The sequence below is a fragment of the Loxodonta africana genome, unplaced genomic scaffold (genome assembly GCF_030014295.1).
Source record: "Loxodonta africana isolate mLoxAfr1 unplaced genomic scaffold, mLoxAfr1.hap2 scaffold_203, whole genome shotgun sequence".
NCBI classification, from domain to species: domain Eukaryota; kingdom Metazoa; phylum Chordata; class Mammalia; order Proboscidea; family Elephantidae; genus Loxodonta; species Loxodonta africana.
In genome coordinates, this window is record NW_026974943.1 from 132,110 (window position 1) to 153,870 (window position 21,761).

The 21,761-nt window shown below is 43.3% G+C and overlaps 1 long non-coding RNA gene across 3 annotated transcripts in view; it reads right to left on the bottom strand.

The window, feature by feature from the left end:
- LOC135229322 (uncharacterized) overlaps window positions 1-21,761 on the bottom strand; it is a 187,361-nt gene that overhangs the window by 65,440 nt on the left and 100,160 nt on the right. Inside the window, exon 4 of one of the 3 annotated variants that reach the window (XR_010320108.1) lies at window positions 1,798-20,800. The exons of the other annotated variants lie outside the window; for them this stretch is intronic. This is a non-coding gene — a long non-coding RNA (uncharacterized LOC135229322). Of the gene's footprint in view, window positions 1-1,797; window positions 20,801-21,761 lie in introns of those variants that run through there. 3 annotated transcript variants of the gene reach the window in all.

Here is a 21,761-nt window from a genome sequence, read left to right on the forward strand (position 1 = left end):
GGGAATTGATTGGGGTCCCCTGCATGGAAGGCAAGGATTCAACCACTGAACCACCCTGCCCCCTTCCTCCTCGGTGCGGCCCACCAGAATCCTGCTCTTTCCCTCTCAGTGTCCTCTGCTCTCACCCGAGAGCCTTGGCAGGGTCAGCTTCGTGCTGATGGATAGAAATTTGATTGATTGATTTTTAATTGTGGTGAAAATACATATTCTTATTTTATATTTATGATTACCTACTGCTTTCCAGTCAATTCCAACTCGTAGTCACCCTGTAGGACAGAGTAGAAGTGCTCCATATGGTTTCCAAGGCTGTACATTTTTACGGAAGCCGACTGCCACATCTTCCTCCTGAAGAGCGGCTGGTGGGTTGGAACCGCCCATCCTTCGCTGAGCAGCCGAACACAGAACTACTGTGCCACGAGGGTTCTGTGCCACGAGGGTTCCTCATATGTATGATTAATTTTTATTAATTACAATACTTTCTATAGTTTTGAATTTTTTTCTATGGAGACTGCTCTGTAATCTACATATGATAAAAGTTATGCCTTTTCTTTCTTTTTTGTTTTGTGTCTTATTGTATGAGTTTGATCTCCATTTTAAATGTTTAATAAAAATAATACAAAGCATTCTTATTTTATTGCTAATTTTAAAGGAAATGTCCAACATTTCCAGTTAATACCATATTAATTATAGTTTTCCAGGTCAGGCAACTCCTTTCCTGTTTCATGTTTGCTCAGAGTTCTTATCTCTCACAGTGACTGGATTTTATCAACTGCTTTATCCCATCTCTTCAGGTGACCCTGTCTTTTCTTCTTTCACCTATACATGTGGTGAATTAAATTATTAAATCTTTAATGTTCTCTCAAACCTGCATGCCTACAATAAACCATCTTGATCATGGCATATTATATGTTTTATTCTGTGCCAGATTTCCTTTGCCAGCACTTCACGTAGGTTTTTGCATCTCAGTTATTTAGTGTGCTTGTCCTGTAACTCTTCTTCTACCATCCTTCTGTAATTGGTTATCCTTATTAAACTAGCCTTAAGATCCAGTTGGAGGAGTGTCTCATGGTTTTCTATTCTTTGTTGCCTATGTACAAGTTTAAAATTATCTGTTTCTTGCATGTTTGATGGTAACCTGACTGAAAATTATCTAGGCCCATTATTTTCTTTGTACAGAGATCTTGAACTATTGATCCATGTTGTTTAGTGATTAAAGGCCTCTTCTGGTAGTAATTAGAAAAATTTCTGCTGCCTGTTCTAGGCTACTAGAATTCTATCTTAAATATTATCTTGATTTTCATGGTTTTCAGCCTCATTCAGACCAACTAATCAATGCCAAATTTTCCCCCTTTTCCCAAAGTCAGCCTCTGCAACTATTCCTGGCACCAATCCCCGTATCTAAGTCTTATTTCCAAAGAAAGATATCACAGTATGCTATCCAAGCAGTTTTGTGTGCACAGGCTCCGTGAATCCATAATGTGAGCATATAATCTTCTAATACTTATTTTTCTAATTGTTCTTTTGCTAAAACTTTTTTTCTTTACTTTCTTTTTTCATCCCTTCCCTCCTCCTCCATCTGGTAGTATTAAAGTTGTGGGTTTTATGTTCAAGTCTTCAACCCAGGTGGGATTGACTCTGTGTGCAGTGCGGTGCCCAGTTGCATCTATGCAGCAAGAGAACACACTTCTAGAACCAGAAGGCGGGGAGGGCGCCGGTTGGGCAGTTGGGGGGGGCGGGGCTGCGCGGAGAGGGGCGCGAGGGTGGCGCGAGGCCCGGGGCAGCCCCGTCGCAAACCCGTGGGGCTGCTGGACAGAGCCCGGCCTGCTGTGCCTTCTGGGACAGGCCCAGCCAGTCCAGCACCTCAAGGCCCCAGACCCCCGCCAGGCTACAGGTCCCACCAAAACTCGGGGAAGCCTAAGGCCACGGAGGGCAAGGCCCAGGGTCTGGCCCTGAGGACTTTTTCTGCCCCGCTTGATCACAATGCTTATACTGGGAAGGAGGGAAGAAGGCCTATCAGGACATGGGTCCAGAGGAGGACAGGAGGCAGGGCAGTGAGTTGTGGTCACCCATGGAGTCAGGGTCCTCCCATGGGAAGCCCACAGGGTACCCTTCCAGGAGGAGAAATCAAAGCCACAGAGGCCACACAGCCTGGCCGCAGCCCCAGGCTGGACTCACTGCCTGCCCTGCTGCCCTGGGAAAGGCTCCCCAGGGGCGTCACCCCTAGTACAGGAAACAGCAGAGCCTGCTCTGGCTAAGGAATTTGTTTCCTCCCCTCTCATCACTGGCTGTGAGCAGTCTCTTCTCTGTGCAGACAGAAGAGGAATTATCAAAATGAGCTACATACTCCAGATTTAAGTTAAGGATCATAAGTTAACACAGAGAAATATGATTTTAGCAACAAATGCCTGCTTGGAGTCTGAGATGCATTAAAAAAAAAAAAAAGAAGAGGGAAGAAGCGGGGAGAAAGGGAGGGATGGAGGGAAGGAAGGAAAGAAGCGACAGAGGGAGGGAGGGAGGAAGGGAAGGGAGGAAAAGCAAGAGAAAGGAAGGAAGGGGGAGGGTGTGAGGAAGGAAGGGAGGAAGGAAGAAAGGACTACTCAAGACCGCAGAGGGAGTGATAGGAGTCTCCTTCTTTTGCCACCCTCCCATGGTCCCAAGCTTTCTCATCTCCCACCTCTTAAGACTATATCAGCTGCTTTGAGAACTTTAGAATAAAGATCCTCAGGAATCTCACTGCTCTCCCCCCTTAGGGTTTGCCCAGTGCTGGGTGAAACTAGGACTGAGAATCTTCCACAGGCTTCCCCCACCTGTGTATTGGGCAGTCAACACACTGAAGTTTGGAGCCACTTAAAGGAAGCTGAGACTTCTGGACAATGACCCCCCGCCCAAAGTTCTGCCCATCTGGGTCTAAGGATCAGTCAGGCCATCGTGTACCCTCAGCAATGTTCCTACTGAAGGACACTTAAGGGCACTGTGGGTTTGCTCCCTCAGCGGAGAGCAAGGAGCTACTGAAAGGACACCATTGAAACCCGCAGAAGCCACAGCCCAGGGTGCTGGGGGAATTTGGGAGGGAGAGATGAGGATGAGTTCAAAAGGCAGGTTGTGAAGGTGGCCAGGGGCCAGTGACCTGAAGCCACAAAGCTGACTTAAAGAGAAAAGCCTCACACCTGCCCCTCCTGGGCCCTTTGCTCCTTCAAAGGAGAAAGTCTTTTTCCGCAGTTATGCAACTGGGCAGTAATAGTCCTTGAGTTATGACATGAACGAGTCTCTAAAACCTCTTGGGGAGAATGATGGTCAAGGAGGTTCTGACAACCCCACCCTGTCCTTCTCTCAGGTCAGAGGACCAGAGCTCCTCCACTGGTCTAGCGATTTGAAACAGGATTTCACTGGAAGGCAAACCTGTCACAGACTGGAAATACTCCTTGGGTTCATCTTCTTATAGCTCATTGTCTGGTGCTATTACACAACTTAGATACGGGACCAGGAGAGGAGTTTGGAGCTTGACCCCTGACATCTTAGCACCAGTTCCTGTTTCTTGAGGAGGGAAGAGGTGAAAGAAGACAGAGTTTACTCTGTTCTTTTTTCTGAGCCGCTGGAAATCCTTACAAAGACCCTCTCAGGTAAAGACTGATAGGAAATGCCTTGGTTTACTATAACTTTGTCTTTGAGGCACTTGTTTATGTCATTTGTATAAAATGCTTTCCTCTCAAGGAGGCATTGTAATTCTTAGCTAGACTGTCTACAGAATGACTATATGTTAACCACTAAGCTTGGTACTTAAGCAAGTGGTTACCCTTCAGAGAAGGCCAGAGGAGAGGTATATAGCCTTCATTCCCTGATGCTGCCATTGCTCCAGATGTATTTGAAATGCCTCCCTGGGGAAGGCCTTCAGAGCCGGCTCATGGGCACATGGGAATTCAGACTCATTTTGTTTGTTTGTTTGTTTGCTACCATCTTTCATTCGGTGTCCAAAATGTTATTATCCAGTTTTTCATCAGATGTGGCTACAGACATCTCTCATATTTTCAAAGTAAATTTCATTCTCTAGTACTGATACGCCACCAAGAGTGTATTCCAAAGTGTTTGCACCAAGCTGTAAAGACTTTCCAAAGAGGGCAGTCCTGCGCCATGTTGTGTAGTGACAGCAAGGTTGGCATAGAGTGTTCACCCAGATACTTAGCACTGTGCTGCTTTCTATAATTCCTGAAATTCCGAGTCTGCCACCTGAAGAACTTCCTTTAGTGCTTAAACTAAGTCTGGTGGTTATGAATTCTCTTTAGAGTTCCTTCAGCTGAGAATGTCATTATTTTCCTTTATTCCTGATGGATATTTTCACTGGATATAGAATTCTGAGTTAACGATTCTTTTCTTTCAGCACTGAAAAAATGTTGTTGCAGTCTTTTGACCTCCATGGTTTTGGATGAGAACTGTAGAGTAATTGAAAATTTTCTTCCCCTTTGTGAAATGTGTTGTTTTCTCTCTAACTTCTTCCAAGGCATTTCATTGTCTTTGCTATTCTACAGTTGATTATAACTTATTTGGGCATAAAGTTCTTTGAATTTAATTTGTTGGCATGTCCTGAGCTTCTTAAATTCGTAAGTTTGTCTTTCACCAAAATTGGGAACTGTTCAGCCCAGATTTTTTCAAATACTTTAACACCTACACAGAATACCATCTACATTCTGCTATTGAGCCCATCAAGTGAATTTTTAATTTCTAAAAAAAATTTTTTTTATTAGTGTATTCATACCTAAATTTTTCTCACATCAAAAATTGTCATTTGTAAATACCTTCTTTTTCTTTAGTGATAATATTTACATTGCCATTTGTTAAAAAAAAAAAAAAAAACTCTTCCTGTTACTTCTTAGAGCACGGTTACAATACCTTTTTACACTTTTTCTGTTATGCCAGTGCTGTGAGTCCTGCTTTAACCTTATGGAAATTGTCATTTTTTTGTTTGCTTGTTTTAGCAAGAAATAGACCCAGTTATGTTCAGGCTGCAAGTTCTGTCTCATCTCCTGTATGCTGTGGCTCAAATGTCTTTTGAGTTTTCAAAGCTTAAGAGGACGAAAATATTTTGAGGACTTATCTATGTGAGTGCCACTCAGTCTGGGACCTAGATGGTGTTCTAACCCATAATACAGTGCTCAAAGGTTTACAATGCTTCTTAGGATCAGATCTATGCATGTGCAACTTACCCATTGCCATCGAGTCAACTTAGAGGTGACTTTATGTGCGACTTTATGAAATCCCTGTCTTGAGCTGCTTCCTCTCTATCTCTCTGAGGCTCTCTGCCTTCTGAGGGGCTACCTTCCCGGTCCACTGGCAAGAATGTTGGGGCTTTAATCTCTTCATTCTGCCACGCGGTTAAGTGACTGGGTCTGTCTATGGGGCCAAATAATGGTATGATAGAGACAGAAAACGTAACAGACGTTCCTCTACACTCTTTGGGCTTAGAGTATTAGGTGTTTGCCCCTCTGCCTGCCTGCCCGCCCATCTCTCTCCTTTACAGACCGTCTTCCCCCCGCATGAGAGAAAGAAGGATTGTCTTGGACCTATTTCTATCCACAACCTGAGTGTAGTTATGAGATTTGGGCTCATTTAATTTCAGCCTCTGGAATATTCATACTTTATGTTCTGGTTTCCTCCCCCAGCCACCTTCAACCACTTCCTTTGCAGAGTCCTGAGATAGCATCCCATGCATTTGTCCAGATACTTAGTTGTCAGATACCAGCATAGCCACCGGGGAAGTGTTGGTTGTGGTTGGGGGGAGGGACTGTACACTGAAGGAGCTGCAAGACCTGGCTGCCTTGTGTGAGCAGGACTGGGGTGTGCTGAGGGACGAGTGCTGAAGGTGCTGAGTCAAGGGGAGTTTAATGTAAAGTTGGGTCAAGAAGAGTTTGTTGATATGGGGGGAACTCTCTCCTAAAAAGGATTTATTGCCATTGTGGGGGTTCTGGAAATGGGTTTAATATGCTACAGGGATTGCGCTTGGAAGCTTGGAAAAGGCAATGGTCCACATTCTATGAAATCAAAATGCCGTTACTGCTGTGTCAGATGTTGAAAAATGGGGGGAAAGTCTCCAATACATGGACATCCAGAGTGAGTTTTCTTAAGACCATTTTTGAGAAGTCCTGAAGGACACTCCTCTCATCAGAACAATAAGGAATGCACGGTGGAGGGGAGCAGCAGCAAAGTGAAACTTAGCGATGTCTGTCCTCTGGAGGCTTAGGTTGTGGGTAGGAGACAGCTGCCTAGTAGCAATGGGAATAATGGGGTCCCAGAGCAGCAGAAGCCAGGTGGAAGCACTTAACTGTCAGAAACAAGGTGTATGTCATTACTGTAACGGTCAGCAGGTCAATATATTATCTACTGGGGCATAAAAAATTATCATAAAACATAGTAGATATTAGATAAATGGAAAAATACTCCATTCATGCTAATAAAATTTGGAAGTAGACAAATATACTGTTATTACTTTTATGACCCAACATACTTTTCTAGGTGCATTAATGAGCTAGAAAAGTTAAGGAATGAATTAAATATTAAAACAGATTTTCTTCTTTTTATGATGATAATATAATTGCATACCTAGAAAATGAGGATAAAAATTTTGGTAAACTGACAAGCCAAATATACCAAAATCAATGACTTCTCTCCAATCTAGACACAGTGCCCAAAATTGGAAGTTTCAGGGTGGGAGGAATAAAGACAATTTTCTTTACTACATGATTGCATCAAATTGTGTCCAAAACCGTAAACTACTTAGGAAAATGTTGTTTTGACTGGAACAGAAAAGAGCCTATTTGAAGTAGAGGAGGAAATAAAATTAAACCTTAATAATGCAAAAAATATGTTTTATCAAATGGGAAGTCTTGTTTAATCAATGACAGTCCCCCAAAACCAACATACAAATGTATTGCAATTCCCATTAGAATATTTACCTAGTTATTTGTTGAATTGTATACAGTAATCTTAAGATGCAAATAGTATAACAGATACGAAAGAACAGACAACAAAAACATGAAAAAGAAGGAGGCTGCTTCATCAACTAATGGAACAAATATTACATAGCATAGGAACTGAAAGCTAGACCAAGGAAACGAAGTAGCAAATCCACAAAGATTATCATAATAACCGTTAATACAGAGGTGGTATTTCAACTCAGGAAAATTATGGTTTATCTTATAAACGCTGCTGACTCAACTGATCATTCTGGGCAAAAAAAAAAAAAAAAAACTTCTAAGAATGTGATACATCAGCGATGGATTTGGGAAATTATGGGAAATGTCGGTGATAAGGATTAACAACTATTTCCATTTTATACAAGGAAGACAAAAATTGAGGACTTGCAAAATGAGCAATGAATTCAAAAGACCGTTCAGAGCAAATACGAATGGCCAATAAGCATAATCAAAGTTGTTCAAAAACACTGGTAGTGAAGAAAATATCAAAGTCCCAGTGAAACTGGCACAATTTAAAAATCTACACCACCTATGGCTGGGGCCGGGGGGTGCTGTGGGGAGAAGGGTGCCTCAGACATGGCTGGAAAGGGGCGTTATGACAGCCTTTAGGGGAAAGACACGGACATGGCTCTGTAATTTTGAAACATTCTTTGACCTAGAAATCTCACCCTTTGGAATCTATCCCATGGAAGCAAATCCTCTAGTATACAAAGGACGGTTATTGTTAATAACGGCAAAATCGACTGCCATGGATGGTGGAAAGATAGATAATTTATGGTAGAGCTAAATCAATAAAGTTTGAGTCATTAGAATGAAAAAGAACTCTGGTAGTTAAACAGGAGAAATCTCTGTGAAGTATTATTGAAGGAGAAAATGAAGGTGCAGAGAAGTCTGTATAAAATGAGCACATTAGGGTAAAGCAATAGCAATTGTTTGAGTATGCTTGAATACCTGTTTGTGTTTATGTGAGTGTGTAAAGGAGCAGACGAAGATACATTTGTGTCTGTGTGTGCTCGTATAAGCAAGGGTAAGAGAGAGTACTTACCACATTGTTAACCTGAATTACCTTGGATTCACTTCTGGAAAAGGACTGGTGGGGGCGGGGGAGTTAGAACATGCAGGAAGAGCGGACTTAGAAAGCACTGGTGATATGTGTTTCCACTGTAGTAGTGCTATGTATGAGTCTAGATAGTGTATACAGTAATTGTTCTCATCTATTTAAATGCTTTATGTGTAAATATGAGTTCAATCTTAGAAGACCCAAAAAGGCAGTGTTAGTGCCATACCTAATGACCTTCAGGGAATTAGCAATTTACAGAGCACCGTGGGTAGAGTATGACCCAATTTCCATTAGAGCAAACAAACCAGGGGATCTACTTGTGAACCTGTGACTGTGTGTATGTGTCCCAGCTGAGAAACGTAGGGAAAGATACACGTGTCTATTAACATTGGACGCCTTGGGGGTGCAGGACCAAATTACATATGAGGGTGGGACCATGACTGTAACTTTTTCATTATACAAATCTGTACCCTTAGAGGTGTTATACAAAAGACTTTCAGAGCTTTGAAAGTTGATAAACATCATCATAGATACATTATTTTAAAAACATTTTGTTGGATTTTTTTTTTTGAACGGGGAAAATATCTTTAACAACAGATACAAAGATTTTAATCACTGGAAGAAGAGCACACCACAGACTGCTCAACAGTCAGACCCAGCAGATTTCACGCTTGTTCTTGGAGACAATGAGCTCTTCTGGTCTCTACACCTGGAAATGACCAGCGAGAATTTTGTAAGGGTCCATGAAGTTACTCCTCAAACGTTTCTTGCAGGTACATGTCTACAGATAAAGGAGGAAGGCTGGACACCACATGCAGCTCACTAGGTAACTCATGTGTCTCTAGAAGATTCTCTTTCCCTGATATGCCACTACCACTTCCTTCCATTTGTTGCTCTGCTGGAAAACGTACCCTTTGCATGCTACACCTTTTCCTGGACTGAACATAGAGGAAGTTAACTGGAAAGATGCAGCTTTTAAGGAAAAATATTTTGACCAATAGCTCCAGGGACAGTAGGACCCCCTCAGCCAGCCTATGGCCACTGTGGGAATGCCAGCCCCCTCACTCTCTTGTACCTCTGATCATCCAGGGCTTTCTGTTTGATCATCAGGAGACTTCAGAATTCACCTCGCCTGAAAGCCCTCGCTTCCTCCGTCTCTGACCCTGTCCCTCGCAGGAGAGTCTGTCACTCTGAGAAGTACAAACAGGGCAGCCTGTGGTTGGAAATGCCTGTCCTGGAGGCTCTGCCCTTCCTTCCTTGCCCCTGAGGGCTTCCCTGTGCCACTTGGGGTCTCATCACCGAGGGAAGGACATACCCCTGGCACCTCCAGGGTTTCCCAGTTCCTAATACTTGCTGTTGTGGCTGAAACTTGGCCTTTTCTGCTCATTATCGAGTCTGGGCCTTGGGAAGACTGATCTCTGGGTCTTGGGAAGACTCATCTATGAGCCCAAGGATTTGGTCTTAGGGATCCCTGGGGCCTGTCCATCACCACCATCCTCTCATCAATTCTCCCTCTGTCCTGGGACCCCTCACTCCCCTTGGGGGCGCTGCTGTGGGAGACAGAATCCCCTGGGCACAATGACACTAATGATAGTAGTACCTTATAACAAAAATGTTTACTCTAAAAACACTATAACATGTCTTGGGATTTTATATTTGTAAATAGAAGATCATCCAATGTGCTCCCTCCCCCCTTTATTTGCAGAATGTTCAGTGAATTTGCTCCTTTGGAACATGGGAATGACCTCATTTTCTTGAACTTTTATAATATTTTGTGACTTCTCCAAAAGGAGTTTCCTATGAAAGTGATTTTCTTAGTAAATTTAAACACGCAAATGGGAGAAATTTTCACCTCTTTTTAAGGGAAGTCTTTCATAGAAGGAATTATACTTAAACGTTAGAGAATAATTTGTATATTTAGTTAAGACCCTGACAGGTATACCTCTTCCTTGTACCCTTCTTAACCAAGCCACAGTAATAGGTTAAAATTGTTTCCTCTTGAAAACAATTGAACAGTAGCCCCTTAAATGTCCTTATTAGATGAGTGACTTCAGAGTGATGCAGAAAACATATGTTTGGCCGAAAGCCTTGACGCCACAAACCTGAGAGGCTAAGACACAACCACCTCACCTGTGTTTGTCTAGGAGGGTTGTACGTGTCAACATAAGGTCTATCTATGTACATTTCTGAACATGAGGGAAGGATTCGAGACCTCAGGATGAAGAGAGAAAACAGACGGAGCCAGGTTGGGTGTGTGAGTGTGGTGTGGGGTGGAAAGTAGCGAAAGCTCTCAGAAGCAAGTTAGCGGCCAGGCAGAGGACCAAGGAGGAAACAGGAAACAGGGCTGGGGCGGTCCAGGGCAGCATGGGCAAGCAGCTGAAAAGATGGAGGAGGGCAGACACTGGCTGATGAAAGGGTGTACAATTAGGAACCACAGAAGCTCAGGTTCAGTTTGTTGTTGTCAGTTGCCATGAAGTCGATTCTGACTTGTGGCGACCCCATGTGTTTCAGGGTAGAACTGCTCCATTGGGTTTTCTTGACTGTAATCTTAAGAGAAGCAGATCGCCAGGACTTTTCCTCCCAGTACTCCTACTTTTAGGTGAGCTGTCGAGCACAAACTGCATCACCTAGGCACCTTTACCTCCTTGACCTATACTTTAAATTAAGTAGAGTAGGAATTTAAAATGCTATCTTGAAGTGAGGCTTTGCTGTGACTGGGTGTTAAGCCTTGGAAGAGGAGAAGGGGATTCCCTGGATCTAGGGGGATGGGGTCTTCCGCCCAAGCCCAGGCTGGGACAGCATAGTTCACAGTGGTACAGACACAGTGCTTCCTCACGCCACCCACTTTCATAAGCTCCTGAGAAATTTTACTTCTTTCGTTATTCCTGACATGACATATTAATTCAATCTTATTTGAAAATATGATACAAATGAATAACTGATCTCCCTAAACACCCTTCACCCCCGTCCCAGTTGCCCAGTGGCTTCCTCAACATAGGAGGTTCCCAAGCCTGAACAATTGAGTAGCTAGTCTGTGCCTACTCAGAAAGGCCCTTAGAGTTACAGTAGTGTTCTTTGGTTCACTCACTCATTCCTTTATTCATATCACTGTTTTGTTGTCTACTAAATGACAGCAAGTACTTTCTCTGGGAGAGCCACTTCATCTCCTCACTCAAAATCCATATCTTGTCTCCAAATCTTGTCTGGTGAAATCAGACTCTTTGCCACACACCTCCTGTCAATCAGGAAGAATTTTTCTCCCACCCCTACCTCGAGTCTTAGAGGTTTCTCCTTCCCATATTGCCATTTCATCCTGACTGGGTGAAGGTAAACCAAAAAAAAAAAAAAAAGGTCCCCCAAAGGATGTTCACCCCTCTGTTCCAAGCTCTCACGAGTTGGGAACTCCAACTGAGGAATCACTCTCTGTGAACTGGTAGCTTAAGTTGCTCTCCCACAGGAGACCTCAGATCGACAACCTCTCCAAAGAGCAGTTGGATCTGAGTGAGCACCAAGGCTTCCATAACACTTGTGTGACATCATTGCTGACATTGTTCAGTTTCGAGGGCCCAGTTTGAACCTAAACAAGACAAACATGGCAGCTTTTGGAGATGTTGGGAGGATTGGGGGAAACTTAATAATAAGTATGTAATAAAAATGAATTGAAAGTTTTCCCTGCCTTCAAAGAGGTTACCATTCTATTGGAAAGAGAAATGTGAGTTCAGGGAATGATAACGGAGTGTGATGGGCTGTGGTTTCTCCCAAACCTCTTATCTCTGAATTTTAGATGGCGGCTTACTAGCTTGGAAGACCCCAGATGCCATTCACCAAAACTGGATGCAGAACATTTTCTTAATAAACTTCCTTATGCCAATTACCTACACGTCCCCCGAATCCATGGTCCCCAGACCACCGCCCCTGCTCTCCTGTCCCTCAAAGTATTTGGTTGTGATCAGGAAACTTCTTAGCTTTTAGTTTAGTCCAGTTGTGCTGACTTCCCCCGTATTGTGTGTTGTCCTTCCCTTCACCTAAGATGATATTTGTCTACAGTTACTGTTAAAAAAACTGTCTTTGGAATTGGAATTGGGATTGCATTGTATCTGTAGATGGTTTTGGGTAGAACTGACATTTTCACAATGTTAGTGAATTTTCTTCTCCCTCACTCCCCACACTCTTAACCATCAAAGAATGTTTTCTTCTGCGTTTAAACTTTTTCATGAGTTCTTACAATAGTGGTCTCATACAGTATTTGTCGTTTTGCGACAGACTAATTTCACTCAGCATAATGCCTTCCAGATTCCACCCTCAGTCCCCTGTAGGCCCGAATGCTGCCGCCAGGTGGGCAGACGCTGCCTGATGGCCGCCAAGAAGAGGGAGGTGAGGGAGAGTGTGGGTCTGCAGGCACCTGGAGGAGCAGCTGGAGAAGCAGAGAGAGGAGCTAAAGAGGCTGAGGGACCAGCTGGAGAGGCTGCAGAGGCAGAAGTTCAGGCTACAGAGGGTGCAGGTGCAGCACTAAGGCCAGAGCGGGAAGCACCAGAAGACCCTCTAGCACCCCCGGACTAGGAGGAGCAGGGCCTTTGGGCTGGAAGTGTGGGCCCTTCAGGAGAGACCTCCATTCAGTTTTGTTTAACCCAGCTCCCCTGGAAGATCCCCACCCTCCTACCCCGAATACACAGAGAGCTCCAGCCCTAGGAGGATCTGGATGGAGGAAGCCCCAGATGGCTGACCGCAGACACCAGGTCCCCTCAGAGGCTCCACTGGCCCAGAAGAGGAGAGGACAGGCCTCACCTGGATGATGAGGTCTCAGAACTCTGAGGATGAGCATAGCATAAGTAGGGAAAGGGAAATGGGATTTCAGTGGGACTTGGGAGGCTGAGGGGTCCCTGCAAGGACAGCTCTAAGGGAGGTGTGACGGTCATGGGGTGTCACTGAGTTCTTTGCAGGAGAAGGAATCAGAGAAGCCGCAGACTGAGCGGAACCTGCCCGCAGGTGAGCAGTGAACATAAAGCCCTAAACCAAGGCCTCTGGGTCCCTTCCCAGCAGCCTGCAGGCAGAGAAAGAAGCAGGGCTTGGGAGGAGGACAGGAGGGCGGGGTGGAGAAAAAGGAGCTCACCCCGGTCATGTCTTCTGTCCTCACAGGGTGAATTTGGGTTTACGATTAGGATTAGGGGAGTGGAAGGGGGAGCTGGTGTAGCAAAATCCTCCTGGGTGTTTTCCATTTCTGGATAAGAGTTGATCCAGTGCTTGCAGGATATTTTCTGTATAGCATGTCCTAAGGTAAGGAGTAGAGCTTTGGAACTTTTTCCTCTCCTCTAAATCAAGCTATTCTTTCAGGTTTTCCACATGTTAATGAAACTTGCTAATATTTTTTCTTCTTTCTGTGGTCTAACCTGACATGTCCTGAGGTCAAAGAACTGAAGAAAAAGGTTGACTCAGATGAAAGAAGCAGAGGGCAGGCTTGTAAACCCAGAGAGAACAGCAAGAACACAGGTGATCAGAGGTGAGGGTGGGAAGGGGCAGATTCAGGCCCAGACTAAGTAGTGGACAGAAAAGCCCAAATCTCAGCCGTAGCTTCAGGTCCCAGGTCTGGACATGACAGGGGCGTAGCCATCTCCCTGGAAGATGAGACCTCTACTGTCACAGGGAAGCCTTCGGGACACAGGCAGGGAGGGCAGGACCTCCAGAATGAGCACCTCCAACCACAGGCTGTCCTGTGTGGATTTCTCAGAGTGACAGAGACAGCTCCTGCATGGAACAGCGTCAGAGGTAGAGGGCAGTGAAGGCTTTCAGGACAGGTGAATTCAGCAGTCTCCTAAGGATCCAAAAGGAAAATCAGAGATTCTCAGAGGTATCAGAGTGGGAGAGGTTGGCATTCCCAGGTTGGGGAGAGGCTGGTTGGGGAGGTACTGCTTTCTGAAATCTTTTCATCAAACTCTCTTCTATTCATCAACTATCTTCTCAGTTGATGTCATCTAAGCTCAGTCCTGAAAAGGGCCTAGAATGCACAAGGGTGGGTTATTCGGTGTGGCAAGGTGGGGAGGAGGTAGTGGCAGCATATCCGGGAAAGAGAATCTTCTAGAGGCACATGAGTTACCTAGTGAATTGCACATGGTGTCCATTCTCCTTCATTTAGCTGTGGACGTGTGTTTGCAAGAGGTGATTGACTTCCCCAAATTATTTCTGGTCATTTCTAGTTACAGACACCAGAAGAGCACATTGGCTCCAAGAACATGCAAGAAATCCACTGATTGTGATTATTACTGTCTGTGGTATGCTCTCCTTTCAGTGATTAAAACCTTTGTCTGTCATAGAGAATTTTCACCTATTTAAAAATATATGTCTATGTCATTTACTAATTTCCAAAGCTATGAAATTCTTTTTTATTACATGTCTAAAAATACAAATTTGTATAATGAAAAAGTTAACATGCAGAGTCCCACCCTCATATTTTGCTCCTGCTCCCCCAAGGTATCCAAAGTTAATAGACACGTGTATCCTTCCCTAGGTTTCTCTGCTGTGACATGTATACACAGTCACAGGTACACAAGTAGATCTGATGGGGTGTTTGCTTTTATGGAAACTTGGTCACACTCTACCCACATTGCTCTTGCCCCTTCTTTCCCTTGACATTCTATCTTGACTCTCTGTAAGTCATTAGATATAGCATTAACTATATTTTTATGTCTTCTAAGTTACACACATAAATTAAATAGATGATAACAATTTTAGTACACTTTATCTAGACTTAGACATGTTGTTAGGTGCTATCGAGTTGGCTCTGACTCACAGCGACCCTATGCACAACACAACAAAACACTGCCTGGTCCTGGGCAACCCTCATAATGGTTGCTATATTTGAGCCCACTGTTGTAGCCACTGTGTCAGTCAATCTCATTGAGGGTCTTCCTCTTATTCGCTGGACCTCTGCTTTACCAAGCATGGTGTCCTTCTCCAGGAACTGGTCCCTTCTGATAACATGTCTAAAGCCATCCTTGCTTCTAAGGAACATTCCGGCTTCTTTCAAGACAGATTTGTTTGTCTCATACATAACACTAGTGAAATGGAAACACGTTATCACCCATGCTTTTTCAGTCCACTCTTCCTGCATGTTCTAGCTTTCCACCCCCTGTTCTTTCCCACAAGTGAATCCAAGGTAATGCACTTCGACCATATGGTAAGTAGTCTATCTTATCCTTGCTTAAAAAAGCACACGCACACATACATGTACCATCATCTGTTCATTTATACACACACATACATGTAAACAGGTATTCAAATATGTTCAATTGTTATTGTTCTACCCAAATGTGCTCATTTTATATATACTTTTCTGCACCTTGATTTTTTCAGTAAACTTCCATAATACTTCACAGAGATTTCTCCTACTTAACTACTACAACTCTTTTTCATTCTAATGACTCCCTATGTTATTGATGATGTAGCTCTACCATATATTCTCTATCATTTCACCACCAATGGACAGTCAATGTTTTGTCAGCATCAATAATAAACATCCTTTGTATAGTACAGGATTCGCTTATGTGGAGTAGACTCCACAGAGTGAGATTTCCAGTTCAAAGAATGTTAAAAGTACAGAGCCATGGTCATGTCTTTCCCCTATAGGCTGTCCTAAAGCACCTTTCCAGCCATGTCTCAGGGCTTCCTTCTCCCCACAGCCCAGCCAGCTATAGATGGTGTCGATTTTTAAATTGTGCCAGTTTCACTGGGACTTTGATATTTTCTTATTTACCAGTGTTTTTGAGCAACTTGGACTATGTTTATTGGGCATGTGGATTTGCTGTGAACGATCTGTTTGAATTCACTGCTCATTTTTCAAGTGCTTAACTTTTATCCTTCTGTGTAAAATATAAACTGTTATTAATCCTGGTCATCTACATTTCACATAATTTTCCAAATCTATGATTTGTGTATCACATTTTTGCAAGCTTTGTCCCCCAGAACAATCAGTTGAGTCAGCACCATTTATTAAATAAATATGATTTTCACACCACCTTTTTTTTTTTTTTTATGAATAGTTACTGTGATTTCCTAGTAGGTTTTCTATTTCAGTTGTCTACCTGTCAGTTTGTATGCTATGTAATATTGATTTGTTCTGTTACTTGATGAGGTAGACACCTGTTACTATCCTGTTATTTCAGGTTTTTCTTGTCTATTCTTTGGTAATGCAGCCCTGGTGTTGCAGTGGTTAAGTGCTTGACTGCTAATTGAAAGAAAGGCTGCCAGGTCGCACCCACCCAGTGGCTCTGAGGGAGAAAGGCCTGGCGGTCCGCTCCCATAAAGATTACGGCCTATAAAGGCCTACTGGGCAGTCAGACGGGACGGCTGAGTCAAACATCTTGTCCAAGGCTCCAGCAACAACATTCTTTGTTATCTATTGTACTACTTGTAGCTTATGATTAATGTATACAATTAAAAAACAACTACCCGAATATTCTAATTGGAAATGCAATCCATTTATGTGTTAGTTTTGGGAACCTCCATTTGATTAACAAGGCTTCCCACTTGGAAATATGGCATATTTTTTTGCACATATTCAGGTTTTGTTTTATTTACGTTAATACATTAGTTTTCTTTATATATGTCCTTCGCTGCTCCGGTCAAAACAATGTTCCCCTAAATATTTTATAGTTTTGGACACAGTTTGCTACAGTCAAGTAATAGGCGAAAGAGAACGACCAGCCTTTCCCACCCTTGCTAATTTTAGTCTCTTATGTCCACATGGGACAGAAACCCTTGATTTTGATGTATTTGTCTTTTATTCGGGTATGCAATTATATCATTATTTTGAAAATCTGTTTTTATACTTATACCAGTTATTTAAATTTTCTAGTTTAACCCTTCACCTTAAAAGTATGTTGAGTCTTACCAAAATCTTTGTCTAGTTCCAAATTTATCAGCATGAATTGAATATTTTTCCATTTATCTCTCATCTGCTAAGTTTGGGGATAGTCTATTATGCCCCAATAGGTAACTAATACTCTGACCTGCTGACCGTTGTTGTAATCACACACAACTTGTTTCTGACAGTTAAGTACTTCTACCTGGCCTCTGTTGGGCTGGGATCCCATTACTTATATTGGTATGAGGTAGCCCAGCTCCCATGAACAATCTCAGCCAATAGAGAATTGTTGTCGTTTGTTGTTGTCGTTTGTTGCTGTCAAGTCATTTCCAACTGATGACAACCCCATGTGTGCAGCGTACAACTGCTTAATAGGGTTTCCAAGGCTGTGACCCTTTAGAAGGAGATCACCAGGCCTGTCTTCTGAGGCACCCCTCGGTGGGTTCAAACTGCCAACCTTTCAGCTGGTAGTTGAGCACTGAACTGTTTGTGGCACCCAGGGACCCCCTAGAGAAGACAGATATCAGTAAGTTCAGTGTTGTTGCTGCTCCCCTCATCTCTGCATTCCTTATTATTTTGATGAAATGCGTGTCCTTCAGGACTGCCAAGAAATGGTCTTATAGAAACTAACTCTGCCACGGCCACATATTGGAGACTTTTGCCTCATCTTCCCACATCTGACACAGCAGGTCTGGCATTTCTATTTCGTAGATAGTGGGCCATTGCCTTTTCCAAGCATCGAAGAACAATGCCACAGCTTACGAGACCCATTTCTAGAGCCCTTGCTATGGCGATAAATCCTTGTTAGGAGAGAGTTCCCCCATATCAACAAACTGTCCTTGACCCAACTTTATATTAAACTCCCCTTGACTCAGCACCTTCAGCACCCATCCTCAGCACACCCCCGTCCTGCTCACACAAGGCAGCCAGATCTTGCAGCTCCTTCAGTGTACAGTCCCTCCCCCCCTTACCACAACCAACACTTCCCCCAGTGGCTATACTGGTATGTGACAACTAAGTATCTGGACAAATGCATGGGCCGCTATCTCAGGACTCTGCAAAGGAAGTGGTTGGCAGTGGTAGGAAACCAGAACATAAAGTATAAACATTCCAGAGGCTGAAATTAAATGAGTCCAAATCATGTAACTGCATACCAGCTGTGCACAGAAACAGCTCCAAGAGAAGCACTCTCTCATATCAAATGGGATAGAGGGTCCATAAAGGAGAGAGGTGGGCAAGTCGGCAGGTGGGAAGAAACTTAAAACTCTGGAAGAACAGATTCCTTCTCTCTGACCAGAGTATGTAAGGGCCCAAGAGTGTGGAGGAAGCTCCATTACGTTTTCTCTCTCCCTGTCCGCTGTTGGCATTTAGTCAGTTCTGCCTCAAAGGGTGTGACTTTTCGAAAGCAGATCACCAGGCTAGTCTTCTGAGACGCTTCTTGACAGACTCATGCTGCCAACCTTTGGGCCGGTTGTGGAGTATTTTGGCCCCATAGGCAGAACCAGTCGCTTATGTGCACGACAGAATGAGGAGATTAAAGCCACAGGATTCCTACCAGTGGGCCAAGAAAGCACTCCTTCAGAGCTCAGAGAGCATCAGAGAAATAGAGAGAGGAAGCGGCACAAGAAAGAGATTCTTCAAACTTGCTATGAACTCCTGGTTCACCACCCATCCCCCCAGATGCATATGCCTTGCCCTGACCCTAAGAAGCACTATCAAATCCTTTAAGAGCCTCACTAGGGGTTACAACGCCATCAAGATTCCAGTCTGGGTGGCACTCATGTAGATTAGACCCGAGTATCACCGCAAAGGCTTCAAAAATTGAACAAAGATGTGAGCCACAGAATACAAAAACAGGACAGAACTTGCAGCATGAACATATCTGGGTCAATTGAATGCTAAAAAAAACAAAATTAACATTTTGTTTTTCCATAACATTTAAGCAAGACTTACAGTTTTGAAATCTTAAGACACGTATTTTAAAATGCTATTCTAATCATGCTCCAAGAAATATCAGGGACATTTTTTAAATACGTGGAAAGATAGTGGCTATTTGCAAATGAAAATTTTACATGCTAAAAATGCAATGCTAGCAATGAAAAATTCATTTGATAGTTTCAAAAGCAGAATGGTGATGACAGAGAAAAAAACTGAGTTGGAAGTAGATCAATAGAAAATATTTATTCTGAAAACAGAGAAAAAATACAGAAAAAGATGAGCAGAGCCTCAAAAACTAGACCAAAACCCTATTTCTTTATTGGAACTCCAGAAGACATGGAGAAAATGTGTGGTGCAGAAAAAAGTATTAGGAGAAATACTAACACTTTCCAAATTTGGTGAAAGACATGAACTTACAGATTCAAGAAGCTCAGCAAACCCCAATGAGTTAAATTTAAGGAATTATATACCGCAATAACATATTATTATGAAAATATTTTAAGCACACTATACGAATTCTTTTACAGTGACATGTAAAAAAGAAAACGGCGTACTGTGCTTATGACAATACCTGGGAGGGGGAAAATGCAGTTGACAAAAAAAGAAAAAATATATATAAAACATGCATTATTTGCATAAAAATATGATATATCATAATCAATGGCAGAATAACAAAGACCAAGAAAATACTCAGGAAGAAGTTAGACAGAAAACAACACATTTCAAATGGGAAAAATAATTCAAATAACTCTATAGTCATTATCAGAAGCCATGGAAGCCAAAAGATTGTGAAACAACATTTTTTCAACACAAAGAGGGAAATATTAATCTATATAGATATATAATTCTATACCCAGTCATACCTTTGGGAGTAAAGCAAAAGTAATGCCATTCTCAGGGGATGGAAAACTGAGAGAATTCATCACCACCAGACTTCTGCTAAATGAAACACTGAGAAAAGTGGTTCAGGTGGTAGACTTGGAATTTCATTCATATTTCAGGAAAGCAGAAAACGTGGGAACTATGTGGATAAATATACTATGTCAACACTGTAGTCACTGCACAACATGGCACTGGACATGCCTCTTTGGAAAGGTTTTCCAGTCTCTTGGAAATGCTTGGGAATACACTCTTGGTGGCAAATCATTATTAGAGAAAGGAATTAATTTTGACAATATCTGAGAGCTGGCTGTATTCAAGTCTGGTGAATAAACTGGAAAATAAATTTTTGGACCCAAAATAAGTCGTGGAAACAAAAAAATGAGTCTCAATTCCCATGTGGCCATGAGCCAGCTCTGAAGGCCTTCCCCAGAGAGGCATTTCAAGCACATCGGGAGCAATGTCTTCCTGTTGTTTTTGCTAGGTGCCATCGAGGGGATTTCTGAGTCACCGTGGCCTGGTGTGAAAGGAGAATTGTCCCCATAGGGTTTACTGGTGTGTAATCTTAACGGGAGCAGGCTGCCAGATCTTTATTCCTTAGAGCCTCTGGGTAGGTTCAAACAATTAACATTTCGGTTAGCAGCCGAGCACTTAACTTTTGTACCACCAGGGCTCCTTGGAGCAATATCAGTACCACAGAAGTTGGTATGAACCTTCCCATGGACCTTCTCTGAGAGATAATCCCTTGCTTAAGAACCAACTTTAGTTTTCATATATACTCATTCTGCATCAAGTCTAGGTAAGAATTAGAGTGCATCCTTGAGAGGACAATATTTTATATGTGGTCATCAACAAAATATGCCTCAAGGGCAAAGTTTAAGAATAAACCAAGGGATTTCCCATCAGTCCTTGGGACCTGAGAGGGTCTTCAGGAGGATTTTCTGAGACTCATGGAAAAGGAAGTAGTAGATGCTGCCTTCTTTTTACCACTTCCCTCCCAAACAAACAGGAACCACTGCTAAGATGTCAGGTGTCAAACCCAAACTCCTCTTCGCATCCTCTATGAAACTTGTATAGTAAGACCAGGAACCAGGTGTTCAGCTGTGTGAAGAGAAAAGAAAAATTTTTTTTTTTTTTTAGTATTTCCCATCTTCCAAAGTTTCGAGTTCCAGTGGAATCCTGTTATAAGTCACTAGATCAGCCCAGGACCTGGAAGACTGAAATTCCTGGTGCTCTGACAAGTGGGAGGGGTGGGGGGGGCACTGGGCAGAGCCTCCTTGACATCACTTGCCCCAAGAGGCTCTGGAGGCTGCTTCATGTTAAAAGTCAAAGGCCCTTCCGGCCCAGCAGAGTAAGAGCAGGGAAAGACTTTCTCCATTGAAAGAAGAGATGGGCTCAGGAGCTGCAGGTGTGAGACCATTCAGCTTTTTGGCTTCAGGGCATCCCGGCCGGCCCCAGTTCACCTTTACAACTGGGCCTTTATAGCCTCTCCACTTCTCTCTCCCTCCCAGCTTTCTCCCAGCACCATGGGCTGTGGCTTCTGCTAGTTTCAGTGTTTCAGTAGCACCTCACCCCACTCAGAGGAGGCAGGTTTGCAGGGTGGGGGGCACAAACCCATAGTGCCGCTTAGGTGTCCTTCAACAGAAACTCTCTGGAGGGGACAAGTTGGCCTGACTGATCCTGAGACCCAGACAGAGGGAAACCCAGGGGGAGGGTCATTGGTTGAGGAAGTGTCAGCACCCTCAGGGTCATGTCCCTGGGGTCATGCCCAATTGCAGGAAAAAGGAATTAGCTCTGCAGCTTGGTGTGTTGACCATCCAGTATGAAGGCCCCGGAAGCCTCTGGAGAATTCTCAGAATTTAGTCTAGTCCAGCACTGGGGAAATCCTTACTGAATGAGAGCAGCCATATTCCTGGGGATCTTTATTCTAAAACTCTCAAAGCAGTTGATACAGTCTTAGGAGGTGGGAGATAAGAAAGCTTGGGGCCACAGAGGGACTGTGGCAAAAGAGGGAGGTTCCTATCACTCCCTCTGGGGTCTTGTTCAGGATTTTTTTTTTTTT